Source organism: Macaca mulatta, chromosome 9, assembly GCF_049350105.2.
Source record: "Macaca mulatta isolate MMU2019108-1 chromosome 9, T2T-MMU8v2.0, whole genome shotgun sequence".
Lineage (NCBI taxonomy): Eukaryota > Metazoa > Chordata > Mammalia > Primates > Cercopithecidae > Macaca > Macaca mulatta.
Genome location: NC_133414.1, coordinates 71470505 through 71489034, shown reverse-complemented (window position 1 = coordinate 71489034; position 18530 = coordinate 71470505). Strand labels below are relative to the sequence as shown.

Genomic DNA, 18530 nt, shown 5'->3' with positions numbered 1-18530 from the left:
TTATAGAAGGTTGTTCCATTAATTAAGATTTTCCTGTGCGTGTGCACGGTGTGTGAGACTACACGGTCACAGATATACTCACACACTTCTTCAGCCCCACGCTGCCCTAAGGACCCTCCCTTTGCACGCAGTGGGCGCGAATCTCTGCACCCCTCTGTGGCAGGGAACAGTGCTGCCCATCATTCGGAAGACAAATTCTCAGCACGTCACGCTGCGGCCCCACGGAGGCCCCATTCCAAGAGGATTGGAAATGTAATCACAACAGTTTTTATTAGCAAAAGAACAGCAGGAACCCTTCTGCTGTCCATATGGACAGATCCCGATGGGTATTCATGAAACAGTTTGCTACGGGAACAGCCGTGCTTAAAACTCCTCGTCCAATTACCTTTGAACTTGCCTTTTTTGCTGCAGTGGCTACTGCTGCTGCATGTGAAACATCTTACACAGTCGTTTATCCCCAGGAGGGAGGCATCTGCTTCAAACTGTTTGGGGTTCTTTGCCCTGGAGGCTGGGCAGCGGTGGGTCTGAGGAGACCCGGGAGTTTTGGGCCTGGTCACTCGTCATGGATGTCCGGGTGGTCAACTCGGTTTCATCTGTCCTGTTAAATTGGCCAGTTAATTGGAGCCAACAATAGCTTTTGGAGAAACCCCTCAGCCCTGTTGGGGCTTAGAACAAGGGGTGATTCTGCAAGGACATTTGGTGAGAGGGTTAAGAACTTGCTGATACAAGCATTGTTTCCTGGCCGTGTCTGAATGCTGCGCAGGTAGAGGGCAACGGGTATAGTGACCGTGCAGCCTAGGTGCTTGGAGACATTTCTAATCCCCAATACCTCTTCTCATCATCCCTACTGGTCTCTGTAAGTTCGGATCAAGTTATATGCCACAAGTCTAGGAAAGAAAATACAGTTTTTATGTATGGAGGACAGAAATACGTACATTGGAAATAGGATCCCTGTTAAATCAGAAAGAAGCCCCTGCCTTCTGCAGGTTGCAGGTGCCAGATCTTGAAATCCATTGGCTGGAAGAGGACAGAGAAGGGGGATCAAGCAACTTGAAGCCAGCAAGTCTCAGAGTTGGTGAAAATCAATATTGGGAGTGGCCAAAAAAACAAGACAGTCTTAGTGGTTGATGCCTTGTGAACTGAGCAGGTGGTCAGAGAGAAGTCAGAGGGGTATTCTGATGTTCTGCCTGCTGCGCTACCCATCTTCTGGCAATGATGTTTCCATTTTCCTTTGGGGATTCATGACTTTCCTGCTCTCAGGCAGTGGGGTTGGACTGCGCTGGCTTCTGTCCTCTGCCTTGAAGAGCGGATGTAGAACTCAAGCCTGGCCCAATAGCATCTCATGGATTAGTTGTGAAATGAGCCTACCTGGGACAATAAGGTTGTGACTTGGGGCTTTTGCTGAAACTCTCTTCAAGTGAGGAGGCTTCTACGCAGGGGAAATGTAGGCCTGAAGGTGTGGGTGGCTATGTATCTGTCACCTGGAAAGAACCTGATGAGAATGATTCCCATCCTGATCCAACTGTGCCCAAAGCTATACCATCCTGGCCACTTGGTACCTGAAACAATAGATCTTCTGTGCCTAAGCCAGTTAGAGAAACCTCTAGGGGTTAAGATTCTGCTAGATGACGCTTTTCTCAAAGGAAGTGGTCTTCCAGGTCTTCCTCCCTGGTTTCAAATCCATCACCTAAGACCTCCCATTTCTCATCGGGGGCAGCTTCTCTAGCTGGCTAGAGGCTTCAGGCATCTTCCCTGGGTGTGGAATCACATATGGCGGTGTCAGATGGTCCTGGGTACGATCCTGGCTCATTGTAGTGGCTCATTAAATCATGTTAATAATCTGACTGCATACATTTATGGGGCTTTTCCATTTCCCATCCCTGAAGGCAGAATCACCCTGGGGTTTAGTCCAGAGTGTGGGCTTTGGGGTCAGACCAGACCAGAATTCATGCTCCAGCACTGCCATTGCTAGCAATGACTTGAGAAAGTTGCTCAATCTCTGTAGGCCTCAATTCATCAGGAAAATGGGCATGACTATGCTCGTCCACCACCGGATGTTTCAAGGCCTGAATGAGAAAATTCATGCAAAGCAAAGCTTAGCCTGGCATGTTCTACATGGGAGCTACTATTGTTATTTCTAGAAACCCATAAAAACAAACTCTTGAAGCTATTAAGCCAACACCCCTCCATTGCTATTCCATTGAATTTCCCAGTACACACTCTTCCTTTTCTTTCTATCTTTCCCCCCCAGTATCCACTGAGGACTGGGTTTTCTGTTCTGAGTCTATGTTTACTCAGATGTAGAAGATAACAGGTACATTCTGAGAGCTCTCCAGGGGCGGGAGCCATACCCAACAGCCAGGAAAGACTAGAGCAGAAGAAAGTGTGTTCTGATGGAGGAAAAAGGAGCAATTCTCAGGAAGGGGACAGCCTTGCTGAGGGCTTATGAGTCCAACATCTTTGACTCCATGATACTTTGTTTGAAGGACAAAACCACTGTTGTTCCACCTTGGAGATGGGGAGATCGCCTCTTCAGTTCAATTCAGTCTTCCTGAGTATCTGCTTTGTTTAGAGTCATGGTATCCAACCCAGCTCAGATTTTCCCTCTTATTTGTTTTCTTATGCAAGTAGAAAGAGGGAGTATGCAGCAGTATGGAAATTGTAGAAATTGGCAAGCTGATTCTATAATTCATATGGAAATGAAAAAGACCTAGAATAGCCAAAACAATTTTGAAAAAGAACAAAGTTGGAGGACTAACACTGCCTGATTTTAAAGCTTATTATAAAACTACAGTAATCAAGACACTGTAGTATTGGCATCAAGATAGACAAATAGATCAACAAAATGGAATTGGGAGTACAGAAATAGACCCATGCATATACGGATAACTGATTTTTTGACAAAGTTGCAAAGACAATTCAGTGGAGAAAAGATAGTCTTTTTTAAACAAATGATGATAAAAAAATTAGATACTCATATGCAAAAAAAAAAAAAAAGCTTTGATCCATAACTTGCATTATATGTAACAATTAGATCAAAATGGATGACAAATCTAAATGTAAAACCTAAAACTATAACACTTCCAGAAGAAAACAGGAGAAATCTTTGTGACCTTGGTTTAGGCAGAGTTTTAAAATATGACACCAAGAGCATAATCCACAAAAGAAAAAATAATATATTGGACTTCATCCAAATGAAAAACTTCTGCTCTTTGAAATACACTGTCAAAGGAATTAAAAGGCAAGTCACAAACTGGGAGAAAATACACAAAAATCGTGTATCTGATGAACTTGTATCTATAATATAGAAACAGCTTACAATAAAAATAAGACAACCTAATAAAAAGCAAACAAAAGATTGTAATGCACATTTTACTATAGAATATATTTAAATGGTTAATAAGCACACGAAAAGATGCTCAACATCATTAGTCATTAGGGAAATACAAACTGAAATCACAATGAGATATCACCACACATCCTATTAGAGTGGCTAAAATGAAAAAGACTGACCATGCCAGGTGTTGGTGAGAATATGGGAACTGAAACTCTCATACACTGCCCCTGGGAAGTAAAATACTGAAAAACAGCTTGACTTTCTTATCAAGTTTAATGTGCACCTACAGTTATGATCCAGCCAGTCCACAGCTAGCTATGTACTGAAGAGAAAAGAAAACGTGTGTCCATACAAAGACTTGTACTCAAATGTTCATAGCAGCTTTACTGTAATTGCCAAAAACTGGAAACAACCTGAAAGTCCATCAGCAGGTGAATACATAAACAAACTGCGATGTGTCCATATATTGGAATACTGCTCAGAAATAAAAAGGAATTAACTGATGGTATATGCAATAATATAAACAAATATCAAAATAATTATGCATAAGGAAAGAAGCCAGAAAAAAGAGTAATACTAGTTTGATATGTATTTCATTCATATAAATTTTAGAAGATGCAAGCTTGTCTATCGTGACAAAGAGCAGATCAGTGCTTGCCTCTGGGTTGAGGGCAAGGGGCTGGCAGTGAGTGGTGGAAGAAAATTTCTGGGGGTGATGGATATGTTCATTACCTTAATTGTGATGGTTTCATGGTTTCTATATATGTCATAACTTACCAAAATGTACACTTTAATTATGTCATTTATTATATGTCAATTATATGTCCTAAGTATGCTGTTAGAAAAGAAAGAGATGATAAGACTTTAACAGCAGCACCTGGATCAGATAAAATAGTCCAAGAAAGTGACTGGCTGTCCAGGGGAAGAGGGAGAGATGGAACAGGCTACTGACTCCAATGCCAATGTCCCTCCTTTTGTACCTGCCCACCTTTTCCCTCACTGTCCCCTCTGTCAGGGCATGCCCTTCCTATCCTCCTCACCTATTTAGATTCTATTGTCCTTCTATATCTAAGAGAGAAAATGCTTCCTCCATGAAGCCTTCCAGGACCACACCAGAGTTGTGTTTTCTTCATCTTATATGCTTGTACAGCATTAATTTTGTATGTTACTCCTTGGAGCGTGCATTGTGGGTCTTGCTGCGTAGAGGACAAACAAGTGAAGGGTTCAGTCAGCATCAGTAACTGCTCTCTCAGGCTCTCCTGAGGCTTCGGCAAGTGTTTTCTCTTCCTGGTCGTTTTTCCACCTCTGCTGGGATGGGACGAGAAGGAGGTCTGCCGACACAAGCATCTTTTCAGTGAGCAGCAACTCCGCCTACCGGAGGGCAATGCCCATGAAGCACCCCTCTCTCTCCCATACACAGTCAATCACAACATGCTCCGGGCTCTCTTCAAAGCTTGAATCAACCTACTCTCTTCTCTATGGCCACGACCCTAGTCCCAGCTGCCATCACTGCATTTGCTGGGAGCGCCGCACTAGCCTTGTCTCTGGTTTATCTACTTCTACTCCTCCCACCGGTCCCAGTGGGCCTATTCTTAACCCAGCACCCAGAGGGATTCTTCCAAGAATCGCATCAGCCTATGCCACTTCCCTGCATGTCACTTTTGCCTAAATTCTCCCAACTGCACTCAGATTGAAACCAAAACCCCTTGCCATGGCCATACAGCTGAGCTGATGTGGCTTCTGCTGCACTCACTGGACTGGCCTTTCTTCAGAATGGAGCACGCCCTGGACTCCCTGCCCCTCGGGTCCATGGCACATCTTCTCCCTCTCCTGGAGCTTATTCCTCACCCAACCTCCTTTGCAGGGGAGCTTATTCTGAGATGCCTTCCCTGGATACCCACTTAAAGCTCTTCCTTCCTCTTTGTTCTTTGTCTCACAACATCCAGTTCTGTTCTTTCTTAGCACATATTCCTGTTTGTAAGTGCATATTTGTATGTTGCATTACTAACATAACAGCTGTCTGCTCCACTCAGCTGGGAGCTCTGGGAGAGCAGGGAGCCAGTCTCCCATTTACTGTTGTCTGCCATGTCTCCAGCACCAGGTTCTCAAAAATATTTGTTGAATGAATGAATGAATGAATGAATGAATCACAAGGGAAGATTTGAGGGGACTGGCTTTCTGCTGTATCCATTGTCCTAGTGACCTTGGAGCATGAGGATATATTTTTCTGCCTTACAATGCACATTTCTGAAATCAGGATGGCTCTTATCATTGTTGCATATGTCTAATGAGGCAGTATTTTTCCTCCAGGAAGCTTCTAACTTAGTGATTCACTCTTACAATAGTGCACATTATATCCAAGAATTGCAGCAATGGGAAAATCTTTGCATTGCCTAATAGATGAGAGTGTTTGGCCCTCAGTTTCTGAGAGCTTTCCTGTTGTCTCTCAGCCGTGACACCTGCTTTGTTACTTGGCTTGTGTGTTGTAATCAAATATTTAGTATTTATATTGTTCATAGGTATGTGCAGTTTCTACTTAGCTCAGACTGTAAGCTTCCTGAGGGCAGATATGGTGTTTTACACTTTGCCATTTAAGGACTCAGATTGGGCACAGAAGGGGAGGGGAGGAGATGTTATGAAGGGAAGAGGAGGGGAGAGGAAGTGAGGGGAGGAGTATCTAATTCCTGGCCATCCCTAGCCATCCCTTCAGCTCCTACAGTGTCTAGTGGCCCAGCTGTGAGACCTCTTGAACTGCCCTGGCCTCATGGGCCCGGGCCCTGCCATCAGCCTCCAGACCTCCATGCTGCTGAGAAATGATGTGTCCCAATGGTTAGGAACACTGGGTAGACCCAGGTCAACTTAGGCTCTGTCTCAGCTCTTGTATTTTGCTAGCTGTGTGGCTCAGGGCAAGTTGGTTTCTCTCTGAGCCTCAGTTTCCTCATTAGTAAAAAGGGGATGATAATAATATCCACCTTGTAGGATAAATGTAAGCGGAGGTTATGGTAAAAATATGAACAGGCTGTATTGTGTGAGCACGGGCCAGACAGCCAGTCCTAGAACAGGATTAGGCACAAACCTTTAGAGGTATCAGAGGAGGGCAGTGGTGGCTAGGGTGGAAGGAGGACAAGCAGGGGCTTGGGACGGAAGCCGTTTAGCAACCAACGTGAAAGTGATTCAATATGTTAACGACTGCCGTGCCATACAGGTGTGTGCTGCCTACGTTATAATATAACGAATGTGAGACATTTAGCATCATGCAGGGTAGATACTGCCTTGATTCAGGGTAGCAATTGCCAGTAGTGTGTCAGTAAATTCTACTAAACACTGGCTTTCATGAAAAAAAAGTCCTAATTTTTAGGGTTTGCCAATTTCCTTGGTGTAAATACTACCAACATGGTCAATTTCAAGCTACCAATGTGCCGATGCTGAACCTGGGGTGGGGAAGAGATGTGTATGTGACAGTCACCATTGTACAGAATTCCCATCACACAGACATAGGAGTCCTAGGTAAACTCAACAATATAGATCATAGTAAAGCATAGTGATATATTTTGAATATCCTTTAACTTTTGATTTTAATATAATTTATTTAACTCTAAATTTATAGATTTTACTTTGTAATAATGGCTGTGTTTAGCAACTGGCTTGCAAACTTTTTGAAAATTTAACAATTGCCTCTAGAGAAGTGGTATAAGCTGTCTTTAGCACACCTATGAATGACAATGACTATTATACCCACCAGTCTGCTTGCCAGATCTCTACCTAGTTGCATTTCTGAGGCTTCTGAGGACTCTCTTGCTCCTTGCCTGTAGCCGATCCCCTCTGATGCTCATTCCTGGCTCATTCTCTCACTTCCTGTCACACCAGTGAATTTGCTATTCTCAGGCAGGCCCCAAGTATGTGCTCCACCCAAGGGAACATGCCTAGTCCCCAGGTCCCCTCATTCTGTCTGGCCACCCCACCACCTTCTCAACCCCAGCTTCCCTGTTGGGTTGGGCCCTGATGAGACAGTGCTAATTTGGGGAGGAGAAGATAGTGTGTCTAAGGGAAAGCCATGCTTCTGGGGTGTGAAAGCTGAGCGATGTTGCATTTCTTCTCAGGGCTAGAGAGAACCAGCTACAAAAGAGGGTTTGGCCTACGTTGCCAGACTGCCTGCACTACCCTACTCTTGGCTGCCATCCTTAGCATTTCTGCTGGCGAAGGTGCTTGGCAAATTAATCCCCCAAATGCACAGAAATCTCTCCTGCCAAATTCAATTCTCCAACCAGCGATAAATGCTCACCACTGGCGTGTGCAAGCAAAAACAAAGCACAAACCCAGCAGCAAGGGCTGTGGCATTGGGGACGGGAAATTTACTGTCCTTTGAGAGCCCTGAGGTCTGTGCATCTCAAAGTTATCAAATGAATTAAAGGACCAAAGAAAAGATAAGGGGATTTGGTAAGCAGCAGTAAGCGTGGCAGAGGAAAGGGTGCTCCACCTGGTTCAGACTTTGCCAATAGGCAGATCTGTCATCAAGCCTTATCTCAAGGACACTTGCTGGAAAGAGTCAGGCATCTCAGAGGCATGTTCAGGGAGAGGAGACACTGTTAGCAGACAGCCCTGTCCTTTGTCTCCTGGATAAGGAGAAAGAAAGGAGAAGAGGGAAGCTAGGCTTGGAAGACAGTGGTGTGTAGTGAAATGAGCCAAAATGTGGAGGCAAACTGGCTTGGTCTAAATTTAGGCTTTATCACTTTGTACTTGTGTGACCTTGGCCAAATTTGGCCCTATGTCTGAACCTCAGGTTTTTCATCTTTGAAAATGGAATAGTGGCATAGTAAAAGATACTATCATTGCTTTGTCCGTATCTCTTGGCAATCACCATTCCTATGCACTCAAACTGGAGACTTCTGACACAAGCACCTGTGGATATTTGTCTAAGGGCTTTCAGGTTGTTCTAAGTATGTGTGTATGTGGCACAGGCCAGGCATTGTTGGGGAGTTAATCTGTTCTCCCAACTGGGAGCAACTGTCAACCCATGACTGGCAGGAGTGGGAGGATACACCCCCAGCTCCCTCACCCCTCAGTGGGATGACTGAGGTGTGCTGTGCACATCTCCAGAGTGGCCCAGGGTGATGGAGCCTCACAGGCTTGCAGTAGTGGAGTGCTCCAAAACATACTTTATTGGCTTCTTTCCCTTCTTTTTCTTTTCTTCCCTCTCCTGACTGGTGCTTCCTGGGTTCAAATCCCAGATAAATTGCTTACACCTGAATCCTTGCCCCAGTGACTCCTCCTGGGAGAGTTCAATCTAAAAAACACATTGTATATCATAGGATAACTTGGAGGGTTAAATGGGAATGTGTTTAAAATGCTCAGAGAAAAATAAACTGCAGTGAGCATTACTAGTAGGGATTTGAGTAGATATTGGTCTCCTGTCCCTTTCTCCGTCTCCTATCTTTTTCCCAGGAAGAATATGATACAGTGAAAGCTTCTTCTTTCCAGCTCCCTTGCAGACATTTGATCTCTCTGCAAGGGAGTGAGTGGGCGAGTGGCTATCTGCAAGGCTGTCTCCCCAATGCTCTGGATCCTGACTCAGAAGGGTGTGAAACTCCCCGCACATGGGGCATAAGTGGAGCCTCTGGGAGTTCTTTTGGGGGCTAAACAGACTCAAGGACTAATTAGCTAATGCCTGTGGAGTGCCTGGGAATGTCAAGTGCTGAGTGTGAAGTGCCATCACTTGAGATGGCTTCCCCTCTCTAAGCCCTCCACGGAAGATGCGTCGATTACCGCGTGTGGAGGAGCTGTTGCTGAGTCTCCGGTTGGGGTTCTTAACCAGGCAAATATTTACAGTCCCCACAAGGCACTCAGGGCTTCACAGGCCCCAGAGGCTGCAGCTCGCAGCTTGGCCCAGGACCACTAGACAGGGCCTTGGGGAGTGTTTCTGGGTTGCTGGTTCCTCCATGGTGCCCATGTGAGATTCTGCAGCCCAGTATCCCTGGGCCCCAGACCACTCCTCCTGTGCAACAAGCTCTTCCAGGGCACTCCAACCCACATAGCCAAGCCCTGAGGTTGCTCCTTGGTCTTTGATCATCCACCCAGTGCATGAGTCTGAAATCTGCTTCTTTCTAAACCTGTTCTTCCTCCTTCTGAAGGCGACATTGTCATCCTCCCCAACACTTCAGGCATCTTTGATCATTACCCAGAATGTTCAGCCATCCACCAAGCTGTTTGGATTCTTTCTCTGTATGAGTTCTGACATATACCTCCTGTGCATCCCATCACCACTGCCCTCGTTCAGGCCATCATCCTCTTCCCTGGTGCATTGCTTTCATCTCCTGACCACTCTCCTAGCCCCTAGTCTGCTCTCCACATAGCCAGTGGAGGCTCCTTCTGAATCGCAGTTCTGATGGAATTCCCCCTCAATGAACATTCAGTGACTCCCTATGATTTACAGAATAAACTTCGAACTTTTCTGTCTGCCAGGGGGTCCATTGTGATTTGGAGAAAGTCCTAATCGAACTTTCTCACTTTAATTTCAACTCTCTTCTTCATGTTCCCACTGCTTCACCCAGCCTGAACTACTCTGGAGTTTGGGACCACTCCCCCAGTGAACCATCTAAGCCCTTTCACCTCCTGTCTCTTCGTGTATGTTTAGAGAACAGATTAAATATCATCTCGTTCTTCTCTCACCTCCCATAACAATCTGATCCATGTCCTGGGAAAGCTATAGAGGCTTTTTGACTTTGGATTGCAGTGAAGAGTAGGGAGTCAGCTTCATGCCTCCTCTATTAATGCTGTGTCTGGCCAAGACGTTTCTGACATCTGAGTGTGGTGCTGGAATACAGTGATCCCTCTATCAATAGAGAAGATGGTTGCATTTAATCCCAGTTGCCTGCTCACGGCTTGTTATCTAACTGAACGTGTGTATGAGGGTCTGTCTTTTCTCCCTGCCTTCAAGGAGCTCCTTGTACCTAATATTTTTCCTTAGTGCCAGCAAATATTAGTTGTTCAATGCTTGTTGAAACAATATGAACTTGTGGCTTCAGAGACCTCTGTGTATAGTAGATGTGGCATCTCTTCCTTAGGATGTATTTCTGTGAGCTGGGCTGATGAGACGTGGCAGCCAGTGTGGGCTCCATGGACAGAGCTCTGCTTGGAGTCCTGTGGTCCCTTCCAGGTCCTGGGTTCTCCGGGTGACAGTACCTGCAGAGGCCTCCTACTGGGAGAGCTCGTATCAGGAAGGCAGGATGTGGAGACTGAGGGCCTAAGGGCAGGGAGCCAGTCTGGATGGGAAGGTAGAAGCTCAGGTGGTGGAAGCATTTCCTCAGCCATGCAGGAGTGGGGCTGCTGGGAATCTGGGGCATCATCTGGCCCCACTGGGTTGGGTGATGGGGCAGTGAGGAGGTGAGATCCTGCTGGAGCATTTCCATCACTTCTGGAAAGGGGCCCAGTCTGGAGTTAATCCAGATATTAGATGGCAGGAGATCTAAAGTTATTAGGTCCAGTTTTGGTTTCTTTTCTTTTTCCTTAAAATAAAACAAATAGGGGTATCTTTACCCAGTCTAATTTGTACAGTCCTGGGAGCCCCACATTGCATAATACTAGGGTGTTATGGCAGAGCTCCTGGACTTGAGCTACATAGTAGCCCTGTGATATGATTTGGATCTATGCCCTTGCTCAAATCTCATGTTGAATTGTAGTCCCCCTTGTTGGAGATGGGGCCTGGTGGGAGGTGATTAGATCATGCGGGTGGTTTCTAATGGTTGAGTACCATCCTCCTAGTGCTGTCTTGTGATAGAGTTCTCCCAGATCTGTTTGTTTAAAAGCGTGTGGCACCTTCCCCTCCTCTCTCTTCCTCCTGCTCCAGCCATGCAGCACATGCCTGCTTCCCCTTCACCTTCCACTGTGATTGTACGTTACCTGAGGCCTCTCCGGCCATGCTTCCTGTATAGCCCATGGAGCTACAAGGCAATTAAACCTCTTTCTTTATAAATTACCCCGGATTAGGTAGTTTCTTATAGCAATGTGAGAACAGACTGATACACCCTGTTGGGTCCTGACTTCACAATCTGGTAGCCTGCTGAGCAGATAAGGTCCTCTGATAGTTTTTGTTTGACCTACCAGCGTTGATAAGAAATTGAGCTAACATTTTACAATTGTGAGACTTTGCATAACATTTCACATTTCTGGTTTCTTTTAAAAAACGGGAAGACCTTGCAAGACTGGGCTTCTTACTCCTACAAGGCAACTGTAAGCTGGAGCTGGGCAGTGGTTGCTGCTCTAGGCAGGGCGGGTGACCCCAGCGTGCCTCGGAAATCACTTGGCTTGCGTCACTCACTTATTGTCCTGACCTGTGGCCTGGTCTTAGGTCACAGTCAAGGAGAATGTCACTGATACAGTGGAGGACCCTTCACCATCATATGTGAGGCCAGAACAATGCCATTGAGCTAAGCTGTGTGTATCCGAATGGCAGAATGTCAGAGTTGGAAAAGCATTTCTGGAACTTTGTCTCTGTCTCTCCTATTTGCAAACATAGACCTGGAGCCAAGAGCCAGAACGGGACTTTCCCAAGGCCACTCCTTGAGTTGATGGCAAAACTGAGACCAAAACCTGGGTCTCCTCACCCACAAGCAGGAATCTTCCCTGGTTAGAGACAGAGCGTCCTGTCTTCCCTTCCTTTGTGCCTCTCATTTCATGGCCATCAGCTCCATTGCAGACCTGTGTGGAAATTGGGGGAAGACTGTGATGGGGAGGGCTGGGGAATAAAGGCCAGGGAGGCCCAGGCTGCTCGGGATAAAGGCTGAATGCAGGGGCGTTCAAAAGCCACTGGGCACTGAGCGAATTAAGCCATGCTTGTCTCCGTTGCCCGGGTACTCTTTATGCATCGCATAATGCCATTGTTCAGCCAGAGCCAGGGGCCAGAACGAGCACTTTCTTTGCAGGTAGGCAGTCAGCGCAGGCCCGGCAGCAAGGGAAGGAGCAGGGGAGGCTGGAATATTCCAGCTTGAAAACAGCAGCTGTATAATAAAGCCGGGCTGGTTTGTCTCAGGGCCCCGCTGTCCCTTCTCCCTGCCTCAAAGTAGCAGCATGAATCAGTTCACTGCGGCAATGGTCCAGGCGATGTGACTTGCATCCCCATCAGCTACCTGATTGCGGTCCCTGGATGCACGAGGCGCTGGATGTGCCTGGCATACCAAACCGCCCGCCTCTGTGCCGCAGCTACTGGTAATGAAGATCACTGGCCCCGCCCAGCACTGCGGACAGAGCCGGGCATTCTTCAAGGCCACCACTGGCCTTTTATCTTGTCCAAGGCTCTGGGATAGTCACCGAAATCCTTGGGCTGCTTTTGACGGGGGCCACCAGCCTGTCTCAAAGATGCCCTGACAAGCCCCTCCGGCCCTGGGCAGACAAAGGCTTGAAAGGAGAAGAATTGCACACGGTCCAGACGCTGCTGTTTCTAATACGTTATTTTGACACACAATTAACTGCAAAATTTGCTCTAAGCTAAGAGCTCGGGCCCTCACAGGATTCGTACAGCACAATACAGGCAGGATTTGGTTCTGTGAAACCTCACTCTTCCTGAAGGGCTAGGGATTGCCGGCTCCCCACAGCGATGCCACCCCTCTCAGGGTCGACTGTGGGCACCGATCAGAGAGGATGCATCAGCCCGCCCAGAGCCCAGCATGGGGCCAGGGGAACCGTGGCACGAGTTGTGGGGAGGGGGTGGATAAAGCTTGCACAAAACCTTCCAACAGAGCTCCCTGAACAACAACCCTTCCTAAATAGGTGTCGCTTATCCTCAGCTGACAAAAGCCTGATTTGAGCTCTCCCCGGAGGTGGGATGAAGCGAACACATTGCCTTTTATCTCCCCATCGCTTTGAGAGGGGAAGACAACTGGTACAGAGCGTGGTGGGGAGCCCTGGAGAAGGCACTCTCGAATGAAAGGCATAATCTCCGGCTCCCTTAAACCAGGAGGGGAGGCAGCTTTCATCCCCCACCGTGGCCTGCTCCCCCCGTCCTGGAGGCATCTGAATGGGAGTGGGGAGCTCCGAAGGAGAGGCTCCTGCCGCTGCACAATGCCACACAATATTGCTTCTCCCCAGGAGCCCAGGGGAGGCCATGGGCGTATAGCATCTTACTTTGAAACCAATTCTCCAATCAGCTATTTAAATAAGAAATATAATCTCATTGAACACCCAGAGCTGTTGGTCTGAGATGCCTCCATTTACAAGGCACTTGAAGAAAGTCCCCAAGCCCCTGGTTTATCAGGACAGCCAGCTTAGGATTACTTACTGGGGAAAAGAGAGGTGCTAGAGAGGGAGGGGAGAGAACTGAAGTTGGCCCTTAGAATCCAGGCTGTCGACTGCTTGAGGGGTGAACCCACACCGCACCTGTTGGTGCTCTATGTGGAGGAGGTGGGAGAGGTCTGTGGGTTTTCAGAAAACCACCTTATAGCAGGCAATGCCCTGTAAAGTTGTGAAGGGGGAAGAAGGGGCACACAGCATTGTCTCTCTCTTTTGGAAACATCTTTTTGAGTATGTACTGAAGTCATTGCCATAGTATTTTTTCGTCAGAGGCCAAGTGGCTGTTAAGACCCAGTGGGTGAAATTCCCTGGACGAAAACTGGCCCAGCAAGGAGAAGTCAGGGCGATTGCCTTGACTGAGCCTCCCCTGCCTGAGCTCATGGTCTGCCTCTGGCACCAGCTGTGTTTCTAGGCTTTCTAGAGAGGGAGGCGTGAGGGCCTGTGCTGACCACTGTGGGAATCCTGAGAAAACTCATCTGCCACGTGCTAGCTTTTAATCTACGGGCAGCTCACTCACCGGGGGCCTCAGTGTTTCTCACTTGCAAAACGGGTTGTAAGGACCACGTGAGCTGAATGTGGACCGTGCCTGAGAGGTGGACTGTGCCCCATACAGGATGGATACGATTCTACTGTGATGATGGCACGCTCCGTCTCACTCACAACTGGGGGAACATGGCCCATTGCTCAGGTTCTGGCATGTCATTTCTGGTCAGCAGCCCCACCCCTCCTTGCCCTGTCCTGTTCTGCCCAATTCTGCCCCACTCTATCTTGTTCCCTTCGAAATCTGTGGTGCTGATGACCACCTGTGAGAGGTGATGTCCTGTGAGAGGCTGTGAAGGGGAGTGTCTATTTGAGCTGGAAGGCTGCCTGGAGGAGGTGTGGCTTGAACTGGGCTTGAGCAGTGGGGAGGATTTGGAGAGCGGAGGAATGAAGGAGAGCAGAGAGGAGAGGCTTGGAGGTAAGAACAAGCAGAGAGGGAGGGCTGGGGAAGCCAGCCTGCAGTGAGAGGAGGGGAGGTGAGGCGCTGTGCTGGGGAGAAGGAGGAGAGAAGGGTGGGAGGTGGTGGAACCCTGCCCCTCCTTTCTTGGTTGCTTTGCACACATCTGGCGTCCTTGCTGGTCAGAGGATGAATCTGGCTAGAGGGGAGCAGAACTGAAGAGCAGAGCTGTGCAGCCCTGGAAGCATCCTAGAGACCGAGACCCTCAGGGGCAAGGGCAGGGCGCTCACTCAGCCACACGGTGGGTCAGCAGCAGGGCAGGACCGCACTTTGTGCCTCCTGTCTCTTTCTCCTGTTGTGAAAGCTAGCTCTGATGAGCACTTCTGTGCACCAGGCGCTGTTCTAAGTCTTGGTATGGGTTTCCACAGTTAGTCCTAAGACAAGCCTATCAAGTAGGGAGCATTGCTGTTCCCATTTTAGAGACGAAGAAGCTGAGGCCTGGAGGAGTCTTGAACGTTGCCCGAGGTCACACTGCCGGGAAGAGGTGGAGCGTACAGGCCACCAGCATTGAGCTCCTTTCTGACCTCTTATCTTTGGGGGAGATTGGCCCAGTTTCCTTCTCCTTTTCTGAAGGAGCGTGTGCGTCCTTGGTGAGACCAGGAAAGGAGGTCTCAGCTTCATTTGGTATTCTCTCCCTCCTTAGTAAAGCACCTAAGTGCCTTCTGCGCTCCCGGAAGGTCAGGGAACATCAGCAAACATCAGCGAGGCGGGAGAGGAATGCCCCCAAACCCGTGCCCCGTGGTGCAGGAAGGGCTGACTCACTCGGCTGACTTCCATTAAACATTTGACGCATCACAGAACTGCCGAAAACCATCCATCAGGCCACCTCCCTCCGCCTGCCTCCCTGCCCTGCTCACAGGGGGGGTTTGGCCTCAGCCTGCATTCCCTGGCTCCAGGGAAGAGAGAGGAGAGGGGCAATACCCAGCCATGGCTGTGATGCTAGTAAGAGCACCATGTATTGAATGTCAGTGTGCCCAGGCAGACCTCAGCACATTACAGATTTTATCTCACTGAACCCCATGATCGTCGATAGGTACGGTTGTTACCTTTCAGTAGATGTGGAACCTCACATCAAAGAGGGCCATGGCCACTCTGAAGGCGCTAGGGCAGCACTGAGCCCAGGGGTATGAGTTGAAAGCCCCCTCCACCCTTCTGCATTCCTCGATGGGGTGGAGCAGATCAGGTACCCCACAGTGGGATGGGGCCAGAGCAGCACAGTACCTTTAGTAGTCAGTGTCCCATGGAGGACAGCCCTGGCCAGGGCAGGATGGGGGACCCCAGCACAGGGTGAATTGCAGGACAGCGGTCCATGTGTAGAGGCACTCTTTCCTTCCCTCCACCTGGTTACTGCAGCCAGACCAAGTTCTCTGGGCTCCCCCATCTCCCTAGGGCCCCCATTCAATCAGGGGCCAGTCTCTTTGGTTCTCCGAGCTAGATGTTCCTGAATCCACAATCTCACCCCCTTTCCTTCCACGTCACAGCCCCTCTTGTGGGGGACTGCCCCAGCCTCCTACTGGTCTCTGGCCTCACCTTGCCAATTTCTTCTCCCCACTGTAGCCAGAGGGATTGTTCTAGAGCCCATGTCTGCCCTCTGGTTCTTCCGCTTAAAACTCAACCTGACTGCCTCGCATGGGATGGAGCCCACATTCTGCACTCAGCCTGGCCTCCCCGGGACCCTCCCACCCGCCTCTTGGTGGCTGCCCCCCTGCTTGTGCTGGGGTCTCGGCTGTGCTGTGCTCCCGGCAAGAGAACTGTCCGCTGCTCCTTGGCTGGTGAATTTCTGCTCGTCGTTCAAACTCCAATGCAGAACACCTTTCTTCCAGGGAGTCCTCCTTGATAGCTTTTATGTGCTTCATCCCAACACTGCACAAAACGCACTGTCCCATTTTCTTTCCTGTATGTCTGTCACCCTCTATTGACCATCAGTTCCAGGAGGGCAGCGAGTGTGCCCCCTTCACCACTGCTCCCCTAGAGTAACATGGGGGCTGCTCCACAGCAGGCCCTCCAGAAAGGGATGGCTGCATGATTTGAATGAATGATGCCTGATACGGCTAAGACAGGAATCCCCCAAGGTGCAGCAAGGGTCAGGGACTCAGACGCAGGTGACAACCTAGCAGCGGGGGGGTGGTGTGATGTTTGGAGTTTAACTGACCCCAGTGCATACAAGCTGTGTGGCCTCTGCCTGCCTGTTTGCTTGCATGCAACATGGGGATAATGACAACTCCTTTACCAAGAATTTGTCCTGAGAGGCCCTGGAGATAATACCTGGGCAGCGCCCAGCCCTGTGCTGGGCACAGAGGAGGATAAGGTGGTGCTCCCTCTGGGGCTTGAGGCTGGGGTCAGGCTGCAAGCTTCTCTGAGACAGCGGGTGGAGCTGACCTGGCTCTGCAATCAGGAGGACCATGAGTCCTGGGGCTACAGTTCAGGCACACAAGAAGAGACAGGGGCAAGACATTCCCCACGCTGCTCTGGGCTGGCCTCAGCATTCGGAGGCTGAGCTCTCACCAGTAGCTCATCCTTCCTTTGAATGGAGCCAAAGGCAATCAGGAGTGCTATGAGCCCTGGGGCTACAGTCCAGGCACGCAAGTGGGGACATGGGCAAGACATTCCCCATGCCCCTCTGGGCTGGCCTCGGGCATGTGGAGGCCGAGCTTTCACCGTTAGCTCATCTTTCCTTTGAATGGAGCCAAAGTTAGAACTGGGCCACACTGAGATTACCTACATGGGGAAGCAGAGGCCCAGGGAGGGTTTGGAATGTGGGTGTGGGTGAGGAAGGTGGGATGTGGGGAAGAAACACCATTTATTAGTTACCTACTAAGGTGTGGGAGGCACGGGCTTTAGTGACAGTCAGGCGCCCCCGGTTCCTGGGTGTGTGGTCTTGGGCACATTGTGTAAAATGGGTATGAAATGGCACATACCTAGGTGGTTGCCGGGAGGGCAGGGGACGCGGTACAGAGGAAACACCCAGTGCCCAGTGCCAGCTGTGGTAAGTGCCTGCTAACTGAAGCCCACTGTGGAACCTTTGGGGTGCCTCGGTCTGGTAGGTGTGATCTCTGTTTCCAGAAGAAGACAGGAGGACCAGGGAGGTGAACCGAGGAACTCAGGGCCACGCAGCCACTAGGGACCAGAGGGACAAACGATCTGGCCCCAGGCTCCGTGCTGAGGATTTAGCTACGGGGACTACATATGGCGGGGTAGTATTTTTCTCATTGCCTTCACGTCGTGTTTCTTAATTTAAAGTGGGAAATTCCATATTGGGTGCCTCATCAATCATTTTTGTGAGCTCAGCTCCGTGGAAAGCACAGAAAACATTTATATTTGCAGCTCAAACTGTCGAAAATGTAAAACAATTTAAATAATATTAACATGTTAACAGCCTCCACTCACGGCTCTGTGAAATTAACCATTATCTCTTGGAGTATTTGTTAAAATTCAGCCGCAGGTAAGTGGTGAGATCCATGGGCAGCGTGTTTGGGGGTGAGGGTGAGAGGAAAGGCCAGGGGGCCACCCATGTGAGCTCTGAGGGGCTGGTCCCACGCAGGCTTCCTGGCCATTCTGCCAAGCCTGTGTCCTTGCTCAGGGGACAGCCTCCTGTGGCAGGGACTGTGGCTCCTCATGTCTCAGATGAAGACCCTCCAACTAGGCTGGGTGCTGGAGGCCCAGAGAGAAACACGACACTGACTCTGTCCTCAAGGACCCCGGTGGCGGGGATAGGTGACTGGCAACATGCACACTGGTGTGGGATTTATGCTATACACAAGAAGGGAGTGCTGGGGTGCTGGGGGCACTCAGGGGGAATCAGGAGCATCTCCTGGAGGAACCTGCATCTGAGATGATTCCTTGTGTTGGGCAGGCACTGTGCGAGGGAACAGATCATCTCCAAGGCGTGGCCTTGCTATAAACCTCAAGAGCCTA

At 49.2% G+C, this 18530-nt stretch overlaps 1 long non-coding RNA gene across 4 annotated transcripts in view; it reads left to right on the top strand.

Moving 5' to 3' along the window:
* LOC144331123 (uncharacterized) overlaps positions 1-18530 on the top strand; it is a 75397-nt gene that overhangs the window by 40177 nt on the left and 16690 nt on the right. For 3 of the 4 annotated variants that reach the window (XR_013398061.1, XR_013398059.1, XR_013398062.1), the window contains exon 1: positions 14526-14576. This is a non-coding gene — a long non-coding RNA (uncharacterized LOC144331123). Of the gene's footprint in view, positions 1-14525; positions 14577-18530 lie in introns of those variants that run through there. The other variant, XR_013398060.1, reaches the window with a different exon arrangement.